Source organism: Propithecus coquereli, unplaced genomic scaffold (assembly GCF_000956105.1).
Source record: "Propithecus coquereli isolate 6110/MARCELLA unplaced genomic scaffold, Pcoq_1.0 Scaffold378, whole genome shotgun sequence".
In the NCBI taxonomy this organism is placed as follows: Eukaryota; Metazoa; Chordata; class Mammalia; order Primates; family Indriidae; genus Propithecus; species Propithecus coquereli.
Window position 1 is genome coordinate 925,217 of NW_012149485.1, and position 19,667 is coordinate 944,883.

Genomic DNA, 19,667 nt, shown 5'->3' on the forward strand with positions numbered 1-19,667 from the left:
TATACATATATACCTATGTATATCATGCACATATACCTATGTGTGTATATACATAGGTATATTATGTATATGACCTTGTGTAATATATGAGTGTGTGTATATATATATACATATACATATATGTATATATACACACACACACACATATACATACAGGCTGCCTTGTGCCTCCAGGACCCCCTCCTACAGGACTGCTTAGTGGGGCCCCTGTGTTCTTAGAGGGAAGGTGCCCTCCCAGCCCAGCCTCCGGCCCTACTGGCAGGCTGGCTCCCCCACGAAACAGAGTGGCCCAGAGAGTCTCGGCAGTTCATTAAGGCACCACAGGAGCTTCAGCCTGCGGGGATAGCTGCAACTCTCAGCCAGGGGAAGGGCTGTCCATGGAGACTGAGCCCTGGCCATGAGACACAAACAGGGAACTAATGAGCCTCAAATCCAGAGGAAAGAACAGGACTCCCAGCCCCTGTGCTCTCTGAAGAGCCAAGTTCTGGTTCTTGGGCCTATAAATGGATCCAAAAGGGTCCTCAACAGGTCCAGAGTGAGAATGCAGCTCAGGGGCAGCCCTGTGGTCCACTAGCCCCAGCCCCCATAGGTGCCTGGCAACCAGAAGCCCCAGGAAACAAAGATTTTGTCCAGGTCTGAGAGAAGCAGAATTGTATGTACATATTTATTGCCCTCCTGGCAATTTCCAAATGCACTGTCGGTAGGAAACTGTTTCCTGGACACTAAGGCTAATCAAAAGCCTGTTCAAAACACATTATGCAGGTACCTAACATAACCACATACATTAGTTTCTTATGGTTTTATATTCAATTCAACAAAAATTTATTGAGCACAGGCTCCACGAGAGATGCTATGCCAGATGTTTTGGGAGCACACGACAGGTAATACACAGTCCCTGCTTGTCCCCAGTCCTCAGCGGCATGTTCGAGGTGAGGACAGGCTAACACAGTGATGGCTCTAATGGAAGGACCACTGCACTAAATGCTGCCATAGAGATTCAGCAAGATGGGAAAGCGGGTGGACGTGATTACTTCTGGCTGGAGGATCAAGGGTGGTTCAATGTAGATCTAATTTTTCCTGAGCACCACCTCTATTATCTTGTTCAATCTTCATAACAACCTTATGAGATAGGTATTATTATTCCCCCCATATTATAGATTAGGAAACTGAGGCCCGGAGAAGCTAAGTAGATCGATCACCCAATGGCACACAGCTAGTTGAGTTTGAATACATCACTTGGGCTCTTTGGATGATACTAGCAGTTCTTCCCTAAGGGTATGTATCAGCATAATTAAGGAGATTTTCCAAAATATATATACCCCACCCCAGATCTACTGAATCAGAGTTTCTGAGGCTGAGTGCTAGACATGCATATTTTGAAAAAACTCCCAGTGAATCTGGTATGCACCTTGATTTATATCACACTATGAAAACTTGGATGGGATTTCAACAAATGAGGGTGGAGACGAAAAAAAGCATTTCAGATGGATCGAATTGGGTAAGCAAAAGAGCAGAGCCAGAGGGCTTTTTGGGAAATGGTGAGTGGCCCCAGGGGAGGAGTCAATAGAAGAGAAAGGTAGGGTCTGCCGATGTTTGGGAGGCTTGCCATGTCACCAGATCCTTCCTGACTGCTCAAGCCCACACTCAGGGCTCGGCCATGCCCTAAACTCTGTCCAAGCAGCCCTCAGTGACGAGAAGTATAAGCACTCGCCCCATGGCTGAAAAGAAACCAGACTCTGTTCAGAGGGAGATGAAGGCCTGTCTGACATTATTGAGCACCTACTAATTGCCAAGCACTGCATTAAGCCTGCTGTATACATTATCTCATTGATTCTTCCTGACAACTCTAAAAATTATGCATAACTATCTGCATTGTTTAAAAGATTAATGAGGTTCAGAAAGTAATTTGCCTAAGGTCATATATTCAATAAGTGACCTAGCCAAGATTCAACCTCACATCTGTCTGACTCCAAGGTTTGCACTCTGACCTCCGGGATTGAGTGCTTCCTGAAGGTTGCCAAAGGGGGCTCAGAGAAGAGGAAGGTGAGGCTGGGTCATGTGATGAGCAAGGGCTCAATGGAAGCTGTTCCTGGATAAAGATTGGAGGTAGCTGTTTAGTCTATGTTCCCTCAAAAGCAGAGCCTGAGACAAGGATTTGGGTGCAGGTAGTTTACTGGGAGACGATTCAAGGAAGTACCAGGAGCGGGTGGGGAAGTGAGACAGGGAAGGGAAGGCATCTGATAAAGGAGGCAGGTGGCCACTGTGGACAATTGGGGCTCATTCTCATGGGAACCCCCTGAGGGATGTGTGGAGCACACCTCAGGGCACCTCCGTGAGGAGCAAGGAGGCTGGGGTCTTCATGCTCTCGTTTGAGGACTGGTCCCAGAGCACTAACTTCCCAGCACTTCCACCCTGCCCTGGCTTAGCACTGAACATATTCCCTAGACCAGAAAACACCTTAAAGCAGAGAAATTGCTAGAAGCCTTTGGTGTACATAAGAACTGTCTGAAAGTGACCTCCAGGACTGGCTGATAGAATATGTGCGGGGCATCAATGGCATCTTCTGCAATCAGTGTGTTCAGTACTTGGGGACTAGAACAAAGCATTCCTCAAGGACTTGGAAAGTAGGAAAATAAGATCTCTCTGTATGAAATATATTTTAAAAATTAATAAGAACTGATCAAAAGAACCAAGCAGAGGCAGGTGAATAGAACAAGCGGGCTCCCAGGTCTGAGGGTCAAGGCTTTAATCCAATCAGATGTGCTAAGATCGCCAATGAAGCAGGTATGGAGTGAAAGAGGGCTGGTCGACTGCAGAGCACAGACCACGATGTCCCAGAAGCAGGGGTACACGGGCTTGTTCCAGGTCTATCCATGGAAAAGAGTCCACGGTCAGTGGGGTGCAGGGATTTCCAGGGTCGCTGACCAGCCCAGCCCTACTATAAGATGGACATACCTCAGCCTGGTGCCCTTAAACATCACAGGACCATCTCCGCTGGTCTGAGATCAGACTCTTCCAGTACATTCCCATGTGAATCTTGTCCCAGAGAACACTCTTGTAATGGTGATTTTGCACAGCAGGATCAGAGCTCAGTATCCCCACCTCGGTTAACGCGAACCTGCCCAAGGGAAGGGACGGCTCTGCTCCTTATGCTGAAATAAACAAGCATCCAACTTGGAGGACCAAAGCCCAGACCCCAAACTAAAGCTTACTACAAGTGGCCTCGCAGGACACAGCCCTCCAGCCTTCCCAGGCAACACCCCAAATTCAAACAGGCCTAGAAATCTCTTTTTTTTTCTGTCGGGGTTTCTGCAGTAAGCAACGTGAGGAGGCTTCAAGGAGAAGGTAGCTAGGAATCCAGGCCTTTGTTCTCATTAACAATCATCAGCCCCTGTCACTAGTGAACGTCCTCCCTGACTGTGTGTGTGTGCTTATCTGAATGTTTATGCGTGTGCGTACTCGTATGCACAGGTGTTTGTGTAAATGGATGTTCATGTAAATATGTACATGGAAGCAGCAAACAGAAGGTCTGTGGTCACTGACTAGTTCTGTCATCTTGAGTAAGTCCTTAGTAAGCAGTCCAAGCATCTCTTTCCCCATTTGTAAAATGGGTATAACAGCGGTGCCGACTCCACAGAACAATTCAAGGGATAAAATGCTTATAAGGCAGCTTGGCGTGAGCCTGAATGAGAGTTCAGTCAACACTAGCACTTGACATTGCAGATTATCATTTAAGGTGACTCCGTGGGTATGTGTGTACGCTGTGGCCCCTTAGGACTCGACTGATACTAATCTGTGTGTGACTATTGCTCCAGGAACACTGAGTCAGGTTGTGGTCACCAGCGGGGTTGGTTACAAGGTTAAAGGAAAGTCTAGAGAATGACCACAGAACTAGTGAGATGTTCTCGGAGGGAATGGTCGCCAGGCACCAGTCAAACAACCGAGAGGAGCCAAGAGCCAGAATGATGGACAGAGGGATGGCCAAGTGACGAGAACGTTGTCCCTGGACTCAGTCCACCGGACAACACAAATCAGGATGTGATTCCAAAGACCTTCGACACAACGTCCCCAGGTAGACCAGAAGCCTCAAGCCAGTAGACTTCACGGGCACGAAATCCAAGCCTGTGTTTTGAGTGACCACTGACTGATGCCTTGCACTAGTTTAGTTAGAAGGAAACATACCCCCACCCCTGTCTACACACCTAGGAAACATCTAGGAAAAGAGATTTCAGAAACACATCTCTCCCTCTTGCCACTTAGCGAGACTCTGGATTTGGCTGTTTATCTCCAATCTTGGACCTAAGATGATTATTCTGATAAACTGGAATGAATCTTACAACAGAAGGGGAGCTAGCAATAGCCCTGCTGATTTATCACCCTTTTCAACCCGGTTGGGTTCCAAGAGAATAAATCTTGCTTGCCTCTGGCTAGGTACCCGCAATCATGCCACGGACCACGACTTTCATATCCCATTAACTCTGAATTACTCAGTCTGGGCTGAGCTGAGAGGTAATTTAAAATGGCAAAGGGAAAAATGTTCTGATTTAGATCTGATCGAGCCTGGATTAAGTCCTCCCATTTTTCAGGGCTCAAATGTGAGCTTTACGGAGGGGAGCACCTGCAAGCTGCGTGGGACTCCTGTGCGGGACCGAGCTGCAGATTGGAGCAGGGGAGTGAAGCCAAACATGTGTTCTAGAGGGCTGTGGCTCCACCCCAGACCTGACCACAAAGCAGGGGCTGTTTCTCAGGGGAATCAGGCTACTAAAAATCACTGTTCTCCAGAGTGTAAATTATCACAACCCTTTAGGTTAGCAATTTAGCAATACCTATCAAAACAAAAAAAGTTCATACCCTCCAACTCAGACTTTTCACTACAGAACACCTGGGTATGTGTTCAAGGGAATATGGACAAGAGTGTTCATTGTAGCTTTATTTATAATACAGAAACGTCAGAGACAAATAAAATGGTCCCTTGGTAGGGGAATTCCATAAAAAAGAATGGTACGCTTATTCTACAAGAGAATAAGCACCCATTAAGGAGAATGAGGTGGAAGGAGGTCTGTGATATACTGTTGGAAAAAATCAAGGTGCAGAATAGTTTCACATAAAGTGTATGTATTGTTCAAGAAAAATCATTATTTGGAGATTAAACTGAAATTACTGTTTGTTTTCTCTCCATCCTCAGTGTCTTAATACATAAGGCATGCCTCTCTATCAGCAATCACTCAGACCCTGCAATTTGAGCCACTTTGAAGATCCCAAAATAAATTTCGCACCAGCCTGAAGTCTCTCTGATCAGGCCTCCTTGCCAGGACCACTTCCGATGCCCAGCTAACATGCTTGGACTACCACAAAGACCATCGGGTCAGAGGAAGAGAAGAGAAGGCTTTTCTTAGCCAGGATCGACCTGGCACTCATCACGTGAGTGCACATAGGGAGTCATGCTCTCTTGGCATTGTATCACTGCCACAAATGCAGGAACAAGCTCAGAGGCTTCCCCACACCCATGGGCCTACTCTAGCTGAATTTGTGGGAGGCCTGCTAGCAACAGGCATGGGACTGACTGCCTTTTAAGAGCAGAAAGCCCTTAGCCTGACAGTTAAGGCCCCCAGCAATCTGGTCATGCATTAGTTAGGATAGAATATGATATACCACAATAATCTATAAACCCCAAAATCTCAGTGGCTTGACTTGACAAGGTTATGTTTTTCCCTCACAAAAAGCCTGGTGCTGGTTAAGTAGCCCTCCTCCATGCAGTGACTCAAAGATCCAGGCTGCTACCCCCTGGGGCTCTGCCATCTTGGCATGTGACCTCTGTGGTCACCACAACAGGCGAAGGGAGAACTGTGGGAGGCCTATGTGTTCTTAACTGCCTCAGCCCAGAAGTCACCCCTCCTCATCCATTGGTCAGAGTTGCCCCTACCTAACTCCAAGGGAAGCTGGGAAATAGAGTCTTCTAATGTCTCCAGGAAATAGAAACCGTGTCCTCATAACATTGTTTCCACTCCAGGTGCCAACATACCTTTCCAACTTTGTTTGCCACACACTTCCTCACCCACCTGTGATTCTTAGTCTCCGCCATTCTGATTTCCCCACTAGGGGTGAGAGATCAGACTCAAGCCTCCAGACAGATGGAATTCTACACACGCTTACTTTCCTGCCTCTGTGCTTTTGATAGTGCTGTTCATTCGTCTGTTCATTCAACAAATATTTGTTGTGCATTGATAACATCCTAGCATTGTGCTAAGTACTAAGGAAACGGCAAAGAGCAAGGTAGATACAGTCTCTATCCTCATGGAACTCACAGTGCAGGGGCCCAGTTCCACCATCTCTGCCTTCTGCCCACTTCTGGGCTCTGTTCAGCTGATATCCTACCTCTCTGCATCTCCAGAGTTGTTGGAAGGATTCACTGAGCTAATGCATGGGATAGTCATAACCCGGTGCCAGGCAGGAGGCAAATCCTCAGCAAACATGAGTTGTTAGTGATAGTAGCCACCTTGTTTCAGTGGGAACGCTAGGAGGTTACTCGCTCATTCCAGAGTCTATTCTTACCTTTCCTCTGCACCTCTTCCCCTGGCTGAATTTCCAACCCCTCTTCCTCACTTACCTGTAGGAGAGGACCCTGTCTAAACTCAACATAAGGTAACCAACAGATTATTAAATCACACAGTTCTTGAAATCTTTTTCCTTTGAGTTTTGAGAGAAAACTGATTTCTTTGAATATTGGGAGATCTACGCTCCTTGAGGGAGTTCAGGGACCTTATACAAAATACATTTACACAACTAATAAAAAACGAAGAATGAAAAGTATTAGCAGATCTTATGGACTCACTTTCTTTGGGTCTCTGTGCAGATGTCACCTCCCCAGAGAGGCCCTCCCAGACCACTCTGTATAAAAACACCATCTCTGTCATTTTCTATTCCTTACCCTGTATCATTTTCCTCAAGCCATTGATCACAACAATAAACAACATGGCTGTTCCAAGATTCCCGAACCCCTCAGCCTGGTGAGCAGGCCATTTTGATATCATCAAGGACACTGACAATGCCTTTCCTAGGTTCCTGGAGGATAGAGAACAGGTGGGGTTTCCGTTTGCACCCTCCCCAGAGCCTGAATCTGGAAGCATACATGCTGCCTAAACACGCTCCTTGACTGAACGAGTTTTTAAAAAAAACAGCATGGCAGGGAGATCATTAAGAAGTATGCTCCTGCACTTCAACTTTTTAAATTATGTTAAACTTCAGAATTTCTGTAGGCGCCTGTTTATAAACAAAATTAGATTCATCCAAAATTGAGTTATTCTTCATGCTTGGTTAGTTATTACTGGGAATTTAAAAGCACTTATTTGGATAATATCCAGGTCATTTGGAGTCGGCATCTTCTAAAAGTTGGACCTGTTACAGATAAATACCCATGCTGGGCTCCAGGCGAAGAAAGTAGCAAAATGGTTCATTTCTTAGAATATCAGATAAAAGGACAACTCCTCCCCCATTCCCTAAATATAGCCTTTCTCTAAACAAAATATTTAGTACATAGCATGAAACCACATTTGTGTCCCAACATGGGTTTCTGTTAACATATCTCACGCTGCTTTTAAAAATCAGATAGATTGGTTAAATCCTTTTAAGAAAATTAGGCAAGCAAAGATGCCATTAGTTCTAGAAACCCATCACATACATAATAGACACATAGTAATTATTTTTAAGGCCATTCTTTTTTTATAATGCTTGTCATTTCTGGGTATTAGCTCAAACAGCCAGAACTTAGAACCTCTTTAGGGGTTGACCCTTTGTATCAAACATAATATAATTTGTCACAAAATTTGCTGGTGGTTTTTGATCTTCCTTTCAATTCATTTGTCAGTTATATATAAGATGACAATATAATTTACTTCCCAAAGACACTTAGGAAGAGTGAAAACGGCTCTATTAACACAAATAATGATGCCAGGACAACAAACTAGGCATATAGTCATCCCTAGCTTTGTATTCTCTTATAAGCAAGGTTCTGAGCCTAGTTCTACAGGGAAATGTGCTGAAATCCTGGGAGTTAAATCATGGAAACAAAATGTTGGACCTAGATCAGGGATCAGTCAACTTTTTCTTCAAAAAGGCCAGAGAGTAAATATTTAAGCTTTGCAGACTGAGAGGCCAAATTGAGAATACTGTATTATTTATTTATATAATCATTTAAAATGTAACCATTTAAAAACATAAAAATCATTCTTAGCCATGGTTGGCTAGAACTTAGCCAAACTGGCCAGCCTCTGCCGTAGAGCACTGAAGACATTACATGCTGAGCTCAGAAGTGTGGATTTAATTCTGTGGCCAGTAGTTTCCAGAATTATTTTTATTTTAGGAGTAGAAACTTGTTCTCAAATGAAATCTTATATGGAAGCCCAATATATATGCAAAACGGTTACAAATGGTTCTGCTGTGTTTGAAACGGAAATGAGAGAAGCAGCCACAACCTCTCTCCACCCCCGGCAGCGCACACTTAGAGCCCCTGAGGGGTCCTGCTGAGCACGATTTTAAAACCACAGCCACAGTCAGTGGGGTGCTATTAAAGATTTCTGAGGGGTGCAGACTGATCACAGCTGTGTTTTACAACAATCACCAGGGGCACAGTGGGAAGGATGCATTGGAAGGCAGAATGCCCGGGGGCAGAGAGACCAGCGAGGAGGGTCTGGCCTGGGAGAGCAGGAACTACATGGATGTTTCTGAAGCAGACATCAGGGACACAGAGGTGGGTTGAGGGGGATTAAGACATTCAGGCAGGACCAGCTTCATGGCCTGGGCCCTGTGCAGTCTCCGAGGGCCCCCATGAGCAGGAGGGGCCCACGTTTGATTAAATGTTCTGCTGTCACCGTCTTGAAATTCTTAATAATTTTCAACCAAGATCTGCGTTTTCCTTTCGCACTGGGCCTCACAAATCATGTCCTCAGTCCTGCATCCAGGAATGACTGGGTCCGTAGGTGCCTAAGCACATGTGTCCGCACCTTCCTCCCACTGTCCTGGCCAGGGGCACTGGACATAATCACTCATTATTAAGTGCTCTTTATAAAAAGCCTAGTGTTTCACAGCCCCCTCTGAGTCTCAGATCATCCGTCCCACATGCTGCCCCGTCCCATTACAGGCACTCGGAGTGCCCACCTGTCCTCCCTCTGGCTTCTGTACCCTGGAAACACCAGGGGCAGCTGATGCATCCCAACTCCAAATCTCTGAGATGCCAATTCAAATCAATCCTTACTCATGCCAGATGCCTCCTGCTGACTGGCTGGGCAGTCCATAGATATGACATCTTGAGGGTCACCTTGGCTGGGCTCCACCAGGAGCAGACTCTGAGACAAGGATTCGGGTGCCAATTGTGTATTTGTGATGTGATCCCAGGAGCCCCAGGAGGGAGTAGGGAAATGAGTCGGGAAAGAAAACAGGAAAGAGGGCAGGTGGGCAGCCAAGCTCAGTCCCACTAGGGACTCTCTGAGAGGCTGTGATTACAACCTCCTACTGAAATGTCCCCCTACTGGCTAGCAACCGAGCTGGGATATTTATCACCAACTCCAACCCCTCATTGACTGAGTTGTTCCTGGGGTCCCCAGAAATTCTGGCTGCCCCAAATGCAGATCAAACATCCTTCTGTGATCATGCATGCCCTCAGGAAGAGAGAGACACAAGCTGCACCACGTACCAGAACTGTCTGCAGGCAACCTCTGGGGTGGAGTAAGGTGGAGTCTGAGAGTGGGTGGGCACCAACAAGGTTTGCTCCACCCTCAGAGCTGCTGTGAGGAGCAACAAAGATTTGGGGGAAGAAAGTAGACTTCAGGCACTCCCAAAATCTGAAAGGACATCTGCCATGATTACTTTGGCCAATCATTCAGAAAATACTAACTGAGCACCTGTTTTGTGCCAAGGTTCTACTTTCGTGTAGAGCACTGTTCTACATATTGTAGAAAAAGACCCCAGAATCAGAATTCACGACCAGGCTTTGTCATTTTTTAGGACCACATTGTAAGAAGGAAGTGCAGAAGTGCCCATCCACCAGACGCCAGGACCACCGCACCCTAGTTTAACACATCAAACTCACAGGCTTTCTGGTATACTTGGGAACTCCCAAGACTCGTTCGAAATTTTCCCAGGAGATGGGGGCCCAAAATACACAAAGAAGGGAGGAAAGCCCACTAAAAAAGATGATTTGAAAGAGACATGGTGACATGTGTTTGAATGAGGTCGGAATATTTATCCAGCAAAACACTCAGGATCTCTTTATTAGTTGAGATTTTTAACCCTTAACATATGCACCATGACCCTTACATGCTGCTGGTAGGATTATAAAATGGTGCAGCCATTTTGGAAAACAGTTTGGCAGTTCCTCAAAAGGTTAGACATAGAGCCACCGTATGACCCAGCAATTCTACTCCTAGGTATATGCCCGAGAAAATACAAAACATATGTCTACACAAAAACCTGTGCATGGATGTTCATAGCAGCATTATTTATAATAGCCCAAAAGTAGAAACAACTCCAATGTCTATGAACTAATGAAAAAACGAATAAATTCGATATATCCATATAATGGAATATTGCTCAGCCATTAAAAGGAATGAAGTACTGCTATACACTACAACATGAATAAACCTTGAAAATATATTTTGTGATTCCGTTTCTATGAAACATCCAAAGAGGCAAATCTATAGAGACGGAAAGTAGATTCGTGGCTGCCTAAGACTGAGGGAGGGGGGTAGAGAGAAACAAAAAGTGACTACAGGGTACAGGATTTCTGTTGGGGGTGGTGACAATGTTCTAAAATCAGTTTGTGGTGATGGATGCACAACTCTGCGAACATACTAAAAAGCACTGGATTGTACACTTCAAATAGGTGAGTTGCATGGTATGTAAATTCTACCCTAATAAAGCTATCATTAAAAAAAGATACCATGAGGTTTTATTAGGGATTGATTTGTACTCTTCGTGGGCACTTTAGGATGTATCAGTGAAGAAACAGACAATTTCACTACCCTCTTGAAACTGACATCCCCATGAGGAGAGAGGACAATGAATTCTAAATGTGACCAATAAATTATACAGCATGTTTTTATGGAAGGTGATCAGGGCAAGGAGATAAGGAACTGGGGATAGCTGGTAGAGCCAGTTTTAAACAGAATAGTCAAGGTAGACGTCACTGCAAAGGTGACACTTGGGCAAAGCTTGCAGGAGCTGGCCACAAGGATGTCTGGGGAAAGCGTGTTCCAGGTTCCAGCTGCTGCAAAGGCCTGGAGGCAGGAGTGTGCTGACGCAATGTAGGAACAGCCAGGAGGTCCATTGAGCCTTGTGAGCAAGGAGAGATCAAGGTCAAAGGGACAGTGGTGAGGTCAGAGAGGTAACTGGAGGCCTTGTAGAAGCCTTGCTTCCTGCTCAGATCAGGTGCACAGCTTCAAAGGGAAGTGATGTAACCTGACAGGACAAATGAGGGCTTGTCTCTCCTCCCCTTAGGAGCTCGTCCAGCTGGGGACCAGGGCTCTTGCCATTTTCCCCTGAGCAGAGGAAACAGGTAGCCCGAGCCCAGGCAGGCAAAGGAGGGGGGTGTCTCGTAAGGATTTGCTGAGCTCTAGCCCCAAAAAGCAAAAATATTAATAAGAATTCAGGAAGCAGCAGGCTGACGGGAAACTGCAATTTCATCTAATAACCTCGCATGTTTGTGATTTTCAGGTTCCAATTTTTGTATCGTCACGGTCAATTACAGGTCACAAATCATTTCCAAAGTGGGCTTCCCAAGGAGGCAGTTGTGCAAATCCATTTTCCACAGTCATCCCACTCCCAGGCTGCTCGGCCCCCAAAGGTGCTATGGAGCAAACCGTGTCAGCACGTGGAGGGAGAGTGAGCGGGAGGGGACCCCTGGGTTGGTGGGGAGGAAATGGAACCAGCCTGGGGCCCCAGATGGTGTTTCCACACCTGCTCTGCTACATACCTGCTGTGTGATTTTGGCCCAGTCACCTCACCTTTCTGAGCTTTTCCCTTACAGACATGACTAGACCTGACTTACCTCACCAGGGATGTTATGAGACACCTCATTAAAGGTATCATGGAAAACACCATATACCAAACCCCAGCCATGAGTCTGATTAAGCTCCTTCATTTCTTTTAATAGACTTCTTGAGGCATAGTTTACATACCATAAAATAAACTCATTTTATGTTTACAAATTAATGACTTTTAGTGTATTTACATTTAAGTTAACCATCACAATCCAATTTTAGAATATTTCCTTCACCCCAAAAAAGATACCTCCAGGGCAATCCTTTGAGATTAGAGTCCCATATATAATAAAATAAATTTAATGCCATATAAAGCACAAGAGAAAAACAGTGATTTATTAGGTTGGGTCACATAAAATTGCCACTTTTATAGGTTAAAAATGTCCAAATATTGGCAATTTCATATAGCTTAGGCATTAAAAAAAGAACTTTACAAATACAGTACTATAAAATTATACTTTGCATATTAACTCATTTACCATATATGATTGCTCATGAATTGCCTAAGTTATGAACTTATATATCATATTTTTATACAGAAAACTATGTATGTTGGACTTTGTGGGTCATTGAAGGGATATAGGATTTTTCAAGGGGAAAAGCTTGACTATGCTCAGTTTTCACCTTAGACACTGACTTTAGTACAACCTCTGTGGAAAATAGTATGGTGATTTCTCAAAGAACTAAAAGTAGACCTACCATTCAATCCAGCAATCCCACTATTGTGTACCTACCCAAAGGAAAAGAAGACTTTTCATCAAAAAGACACCTGCACTCAAATGTTAATTGCAGCACAATGCACAATTGCAAAGATGTGGAAGCAGCCCAAGTGTCCATCAATTCAGAAGTGGATTAATAAAATGTGGTATATACCATGCAGTACTACTTAGCCATAACAAATGGTGAAATAATACCTTTTGCAACAATCTGGATGGAACTGGAGATCATTCTCCTAAGTGAAGTATCTTAAGAATAGAAAAATAAACACCACATGTACTCACTATTAAATTGGAACTAACCGATGAGCACACATGTGCACAGAGGGAAGTAAAACTCAGTGGAAATCGACCAGGGGGAAGGAGGGAGGAGCTCCTCCAAACCCCTTCCTGCCCCTTCCTCCATCCATGCTATTCCATGTTTCTGAAATATTCTTCCTTCTACCTCCTCACCTGGCTAATTTCTGAGTCTTTACCTAAAGACCACTTCCTCATCAACCTCTCCTCCTACACCAGACTAAATCAGGTCCTTTGTTCTTTCTTCTGTGGCACCTGTAGTTTTCCTTCATGACATTCATTACAATGTCAATATCATCAATATTTGTAGGCTTGTTTATATAGAGTCTTTAAAAATCCCCGTCACAGGAACATAAATATATAGTTTCTATACCCTACAAGACTGTAAGCCACTTGAGGGCAGTGATTGTATCTGTCTTATTCACAACTGCATCTCTGATGTTTCTCATGGTGCTTGGCTCAACAGAGGCTCTGAACCATTCATATGAATGAATAGAAGCTGGTCACTAACATTTACATAGTGCTTGAAACATGCCAGGCATGTTATAATCTCATTTAATAAGAATGAATAAATGAATGAATGTGTGTAGTGTAAACTGTTCTCCTGATTTTGGATAGGGTCAATATATTTTAAAACCTTCACATACTGTAGCACACCCAGTAGGTGCTCAATAAATGGTAGCCTTTGTTATGTTATCAACTGACTTTGCGGAGTTTGACAGCACTGTCTAAAGAACCATCTGAGACTCTCTGTGTAACAGAAGAAATTGCCTATTTGTCACTGTGATTCTGAGTGAAAGAGGGCAGGGTGGGTTCAGCCTTTTCTCCATGTTTCTGTCCGTGGTTTGTTCTGGTTTTCTCTGACCCATAACACTATCTGAGAGAAGATTCTTAAGGCCTGATATCATTTTCAGATGTTTATTTGCCTCTGTGCCCGCTAAGATGTTCATGCCTATTTATCACCTGAACTAAAGAACAGGTCTGGCTCACCAGAAAATAGCTGACAGATGAGGTTGTGTAATGAGAAAATTAGAACTTCACAGCTCCCATGCAAGCTGAGAGTCCACCGTAATAGCCCGGAGCTTGCAGCAGCTTCTGAGTAGAAGGCAGACCTGATTCCAAGAAGAAATATGATAATTGGAGGCCTGGGGGAGGTCAGGCAACTTTGGCCAAATAGGAAATTATCTTCAGTTGCTCTGTTACTGTAATTCAGCAACTCCAATTATCACAAGGTGATAAAGTGTTTGACTGTGTTGTATAACACCCTGCCTCGTACGTGTCCGAATCCATTAAAATGGCTTTAATGAAATCATTATCCTTATGATGCCTAATTACGGTTGATATTACTCCCATGATCGGTGTGGGCTAGTGAAATATAAGGAATCAAAGAACAGGCCAATTAATACAATATGTGAAAACTCTTCCATGCTGCTTCATGTTTAAGGTGAGAATTGGGTGTTTCCACGGGGCAGAGAGAAACATAAAGCACAAAACATCTTCTCTGGGAGGTAAAGTGGGAATAAGCTCCTAGACTCTGGAGCTGCCTGTGACACAAGCCATAAATCTGATTCCAAGCTTTCTGGTTGCCATGGCAGGTAAAGAAACAAAAAGGTACATAATGTTCGTTCTTGACAATAGGCAGGACACACATTTATCTACCAAAATGGCATTTTTTTTTTATTTCTGCAACTTAATTCAAATAGGAATTTACCAGTTGGCTTCTGGTAGCTTCTTCCCTCTCTCTTTCCTTTATCATCTCTGCTCTCTACTTTGAGCCAAGTACCAATCCAACTCCTACCCTCCCTCCTTCTCTTCTCCTCTTTTATCCATAGAAATGGTGGGCTTTGATTGAGAATAGATTTGGCATTGGCAAAACCGTTTTTCCACTTTCTCTCTGAGCCACAGTTTTCCATCTAGTAAGGCTGCTTACATGATGTGTGGGCATTCCACACACAGGTAGTGAGTGCTTTCTGTGTGCAGAGCCATGCTTGTGTGAAGGGCATTGAGAATAACATGACATAGGTATCCTCAACAGTCATTGTAGGAAGGCTGTGGAAGCTCTTCATTTGTTTTTTATTTAATTACAAACTATGAAGGGGGTACAAATGCTTTAGGTTACACGGATCATTTTTGTAATGTTTGAGTGCCAGCTGTAGGTGTGCCCATCACCCAAATAGTTTTCATATTAGTCATTAGGTTGGTTTATTTCTCTCCCCTCCTTCCTTGATCAATAGCCAATCCATCCAGAAATATTTGTTTAGAAGCTATTATATGAAAATCCCTTATGCTGTGATGGGAAAAACATAAGAAATCTCTCACTATTTTCTGGATTGTTTAAAAAGAATAGCTTGGACAGAGCAAAAGGATCCACAGAGAATTGGAGGAGGTTGGAAGCCTTGAAACATAAAATGCTAAGACAAGGAATCTAGATTTCAGAGGTTTTTTTTTCCTTTTAGAGAGGGGGAAAGAAGGGCAGAGGGCAGGGAGAAACTAAGCTTATTGATTGTCTCTCAAATGCCAGGCACTGTGCTGAATATATTGTACATAGATTACCTCATTTGATAATCAAAACTCTCAGAAATTAATTTAATTTAAACATCTCTGCTCATTCACCCTCAGCATCAGATTTTTTAGTTATGAATGCTGAGGCTTACAGATATTGTTCAAGCTGATCTTGAGATGCCAATCGCTGCCTTCCCATCCTCACTTTTGTCTGAGAGAAGCTGGCCCTGCCTACATCCTTGCTGCCACATGGAGATCCCCATCCACACACTTCTCCCACCATAGCTGATCACCATCAGGCACCGAGCCCAGGGGATCTGTCCCATAGACTGGGGCAAGGTGATCAAGTTCTCCCTATGGAAACGCTGAACTAAATGAACCAGAGTTTGGGTCAGGTGGGAGATGGTAGGAGTTCAGAACTGAAGCCAGAGCCACACAGGGCAAAGCCGAAGGTCGGGAGAGCGAGGAGCGTTGAGCAACAGAAAGCTCATCTGCAGAGATGCAGATGAAGAGAGCACAGGGCACAGAAGATCATGTAAAGAAAAGGCAGTGTAGCCTCATCGGAGACAGAGGGTGCAAACTCCATTTTCCATATTCCAAATCTTATCCCCTTGGCCTGTGTTCAGCTATTTCTCTGTAACAAATCATCCCAAAACTGAGCAGCCTGAAAGAACAATAATAATTTTATTCTTATCTCCCCCATTTCTGGGGTTGGCTGGGCTCAGCAAGGTGGTTGTCACTTGAGGTCTCTCGCATGGCTGTAGTCAGACAGTGGCTGGAGCCGGAGTCGATAGAGGGTTTGCTCACTTGCATCTTGAGAGGTCTGGGATGGGGACACTCACACAGGTGGGGCTGAAACCGCTTGGGCTCTTCAGGCATTTTTCTCTGTCTCTGTATTGTCTCTCCACATGGTCTCTCCTCCAATGCGGTTTCAGAAACCTGGAAGTCTTCCAGACATCTTATATGACCACTCAACACGCCAAAGGCATGTGTCTGCCAAGAAAGAGCCAGGTGGGAGCTGTATTGCCTTTTAAGACCTAGCCTGGGAAGTCATGAAGCATTGCTCCTGCTGCATTCTCCTGGTTAGCAGCAAGGGGTGAAGGCCAGCCAGCAGTTAAGGAAGGCGAATCAAACTCCATCTCTTCATGGGAGGAATGTCAAATAATTTGCAGACATGTTTTTGAATCACCACAGCCTGTCTATTCTTTGTCTCTTGCTCTTGGATGCCTGAAGATTCTCTTCCTTCCTCTTAAAACAGTTCTTTAGTAGTGAGGATGGATTTTCTTACAACAAAGAGTCTTGACTAAAACACAAAATATTCAGGCCTACCTTATTTCATTGTGCTTCACTTTACTGTGCTTTGCAAATATTGCATTTTTTACAAATTGAAGGTTAGTGGCAACTCTGCATAGAGCAAGTCTATTGGCACCACTTTTGTAAAACCATGTGCTCACTTTGTGTCTCAGTGTCACATTTTGGTAATTCTCACAATATGTTTAATGTTTTCATTATTATTATATCTATTATGGTGATCTTTCATCAGTTATCTTTGATGTTAGTACTATACTTCTTTGGGGGCACCATGAACCACACCCATATAAGACAGCAAACTTAATCATAAACGTGTGTGTGTTCTAACTGCTCCATCAACCAGCCATTTCCCCATCTCTCTCCCCCTCCTCGGTCAGTCATCCCTATTCCCTGAGACACAACAATATTGAAATTAAGTTAATTAATAACCCTATGTTGGCCTCTTAAGTGTTCAGGTGAAAGGAAGAGTTTCACATCTCACTTAAAATCAAAAGTTAGAAATGATTAAGCTTAGTGAGGAAGGCATGTCAAAAGCCAAGATAGGCTAAAAGTTAGGCCTCTTATGCCAGACAACTAGCCATGTTGTGAATGTCAAGGGAAAATTCTTGAAGGAAATTAAAAGTGCCACTCCAGTGAATACACAAGTAATAAGAAAACAAAATGTCCTTCTTGTTGATAGGGAGAAAGTTTTAGTGAACTGGATAAAAGATCAAACCAGGTACAACAGAAAGTCTATACCAGAGCAAAGCCCTAACTCTTCAGTGCTGTGAAGGCTAAGAGAGATCAGGAAGCTGTAGAAGAAACGTTTGAAGCTAGCAGAAGTTGGTTCATAAGGTTTAAAGAAAGAAGCCATCTCCATAACAAAAAAATATACAAGATGAAACAAAGTGCTATTATAGAAGCTGCAGCCAAGTTATCTAAAAGATCTAAGTAAGATAATTGATGAAGGTGGCTACACTAAACAAGAGATTTTCAATGTAGACAAAACAGCCTTCTATTAGAAGAAGATGCCATCTGGGATTTTCATAGCTAGAGAAGAGAAGGCAATACTTGGCTTCAAAGCTTCAAAGGACAGGCTGACTCTCTTATTAGGGGCTAATGCAGCTGGTGACTTTAAGTTGAAGCCAATGCTCATTTATCATTTCAAAAATCCTAGGGCCCTCAAGAATTATGTTAAATCTATTCTGCCCATGCTCTAGAAATGGAACAACAAAGCTTGGATGACAACACATCTGTTTACAGCATGGTTTACTGAATATTTTAAGCCCATTTTTGAGATCTACTGCTCAGAAAAGAAGATTTCTTTCAAAGTCTTACTGCTCACTGGCAATGTACCTAGTCACCCAAGAGCTCTCTATACAAGGAAATTAGTGTTATTATTATTTTCATGCCTTCTAACACAACATTCATTCTGCAGCCCATAGATCAAGGACTGCTTTCAATTTTAAAATCTCATTTAAGAAATACATTTCATAAGGATATAGCTGCCATAGGTAGTGATTCCTCTGATGGATCTGGGCAAAGTAAATTGAAAAACTTCTGGAAAGGATTCCTCATTCTAAATGTCATTAAGAACATCCATGATTCATGGGAGGAGGTTAAAATATCAACATTAACAAGAGTTTGGGGGAGACGTTCAAGACAGCAGTGGAGGAAATAACTGAAGATGTGGCAGAAAGAGCAAGAAAACTAGAATTAGAAGTGGAGCCCAAAGATGTGGCCTATCCTGACCACTGGTTTAAATTAGCAACAATTTCACCCCCTCCCACTGCCACTCCTGAAGCCCTCCCTTTACTTGCTGTATGCTCATATCAGCTTCTAAAATACCATATAAGGTATGACATATTTTGTTTGGTGTTTATCATCTCCCTCCTCCCCTAATTCCTGCTGGAATCTGAGTTCCATAAGAGTAGGGGTAATTAGGATGTCTACTATAACAAAAATAGGAATGATGAAAAGACATTAGGAGACACCCCACTCCTGGCTCATTTTAAGCTTTTTCCTGGTAAAAAGCTTGCTTCCTGGTACAAGCAAGCCAAAAAAAAAATGCTACAAGTCTGAGTAATGAAGAAGTAAAAATGCAATAACAAATTTTTAATTCTTAGAAGAAAAATACAAAATTTCTAGTGAAAAAGAATTCAGTGACACAGATAAAAAAGAATACTAGAAGCTTTCCCAGAATTAAGAAGAAAAAGATATTGACAAAATTATTAATATAATAAAGAAAAAAATAGAAATGCAGGACAGAAAATGGCAAAATGCAACATATAGGTAACTTATTTGTTTTCAAGATAGGCCAGAACAGAACAGAAACAGTAACAAGAAAAAAGAACAAATGCTTTCCTAGACTAGAAAAACCACCTATAAGAAGATTATAAGGATATCTACTTTTCAGATATCTGATTTCAAATATCAGTGAAAAGAGAATACCTAGACACAGTATGGAAAAATTTGTGAACCAAGAATTTTAAACTCACATAAGTTGTTCTGTTTAGTATAGAAACAAAGGAAAACATTTTCAGTGGAGGCTTAGAAAATGTGCCTCCATGAAACCTTCTGGGATTAAAAAACAACTTGGAAATGAACAACAAACAGTTAAGACATGATATAAAGTCAACAGCTCAACTCTAGGGTAATGAAGGTATAAAAGGACAAGGGTTAGTTCTGCAACTGGTTAAAAGGAGATATGTCTAAATGACAACTTGCAAATCTGTTTATAAAATAAATAATATAAATGTCAAAATTATTCATAAGGAAAAAATAACCTGATGTAAGACAACAAACAGTTAAGACATGATATAAAGTCAAC